At 42.1% G+C, this 2,029-nt stretch overlaps 1 non-coding gene across 1 annotated transcript; it reads right to left on the reverse strand.

Annotated features, from left to right (window-relative positions):
- Nucleotides 1–218: 218 nt before the first annotated feature.
- LOC115708401 (small nucleolar RNA R71) lies at nt 219–325 on the reverse strand. Its single transcript, XR_004009903.2, has one exon. It is a non-coding gene; the product is annotated as a small nucleolar RNA R71 (small nucleolar RNA).
- Nucleotides 326–2,029: the final 1,704 nt, after the last annotated feature.

A 2,029-nucleotide genomic window follows, 5' to 3' on the forward strand; every position in this document is an offset into this window, starting at 1 on the left:
AAGATCCCAATCTGCATCTATCAAACTTCATAGAGTTGTGCCAGACTTTCAAAGTAAATGGGGTTAGTGATGACGCCATCCGATTGAGACTGTTTCCTTTCTCACTCAGGGAGAGAGCCAAAAGTTTGTTAATTTCCTTGCCACCCAACTCCATTGCCACATGGAATGACTTGGCTACAAAATTTCTGTCCAAGTTCTTTCCTCCAGCAAAGTCAGCCAACTTGCGAGGTGAAATCAACAACTTTAGTCAGCAAGATAATGAATCTCTCCATGAGGCTTGGGAGAGGTTTAAAGATCTAATCAGAAAATACCCTCATCATGGTATAGAGAAGTGGATGCTGGTTCATAACTTCTACAACGGGTTGGTTGGTAACACTAGAACTCTTATAGATGCAGCAGCTGGTGGAGCATTTATGAGAAAGAGTGCAAATGAGGCTTATGATCTGTTGGAAGAGATGGCTCTAAACAATCAGCAGTGGCCAACTGAAAGGAGTCAAACAAAGAAAGTAGCTGGTGTGCTAGAGGTCGATGCCATTATAAAGCTGACAGCTCAGGTTGAGGCCCTAACAAAGCTGATCGCAGGACAAGCTAAACAAGCCCAAGTTGTTTGTGAGATATGTGGAGGCAACCATCACCTTTTTGAGTGTCAGGGAGATGTGGATGATTTTCCAATGGATGAAGCAAAAGCCATTGGAAATTATTCGCAGAACAACAACAACAACAATTATGGGTTCAACCAAGGAGGTAACCGAAGGAACAGTGGGTTCTATCAGCAAAGAAATCAAAACCAAACACAGAACCAACAGTACACTCAGCAACAAAGCTCTAGTGGAAACTCTAGTTTGCAGACAGATTTATTGCTACAATTCATGACTGAAACTAGATCTTCCATTAAAGATTTGCAGACTCAAATGGGGCAGCTAGCAATCCAGGTAGCAACCCGTCCTCAGGGAAACTTGCCTAGCACAACTGAAGTTAATCCTAAAGAAAATTGCTAGGCAATTACCCTGAGGAGTGGTAAGAAATATGATGGGCCCGAGATGATGCAACCAGTGGATGAAGAGATTATAGATAAAGCGGCACCAACTCCAACATCAACAGAAGAGAAGACTACTGATAGTCCTGCACCACCACAACAGTCTCCACCAATCAGTATTGATCATCATGTGAAGATTCCTTATCCTCAGAGACTCCGTAAGACCAATCTAGACAAGCAGTTCACAAAATTTCTAGAGGTCTTTAAAAGACTACACATCAACATTCCTTTTGCTGAAGCTTTAGAACAGATGCCCAGGTATGTGAAGTTCATGAAGGAGATATTGTCTAAGAAGAGGAAAATGGAGGACTATGAAACAGTGGCACTCACTGAGGAGGGCAGTGCAATTTTGCAGAAGAAACTACCGCCCAAACTTAAAGATCCGGGTAGTTTCAATATTCCATGCTCTATAGGGGGTTCGGTGGAAACTAAAGCTCTATGTGATCTAGGAGCAAGCATTAATCTAATGCCATTGTCAGTCTTCAAAAGGCTAGGATTGGGAAAAGCAAAGCCTACAACAGTGACTTTACAACTGGCAGATCGTTCTTTGACTCATCCTCGTGGGATAATTGAAGATGTACTAGTGAAGGTTTGTAAGTTTATTTTCCCTGCTGATTTCCTAATTCTTGATATGGAGGAAGATTCAACTATTCCCATTATTTTGGGAAGACCATTCTTAGCCACGGGCCGAACATTAATAGATGTTCAAAAGGGGGAGTTAAAGTTGCGAGTGCAAGATGAAGAGGTCAGTTTTAATGTTTTTGCCCCAACCGACATTCCTACCTGTTGCAAGATTGAGATGGTGAAGGGTTCTTTTGTTAAAGCTGATAAGAAGAAAGCAAAGCCTAAAGAGCGACTTCGAATGATTCGGCGGCGTTGGAAAAGATTGATGTGTGGTAATTCTGAAAGTGAACTTACTCTTGTGCAAAACTCTGAAATTAGCAACATGGGAGGTTAATTTGACCAAGAAGTCCGCCATAATTCTGGCGCCAC

The sequence above is a fragment of the Cannabis sativa genome, chromosome 9 (assembly GCF_029168945.1).
Source record: "Cannabis sativa cultivar Pink pepper isolate KNU-18-1 chromosome 9, ASM2916894v1, whole genome shotgun sequence".
Classification (NCBI taxonomy): Eukaryota; Viridiplantae; Streptophyta; class Magnoliopsida; order Rosales; family Cannabaceae; genus Cannabis; species Cannabis sativa.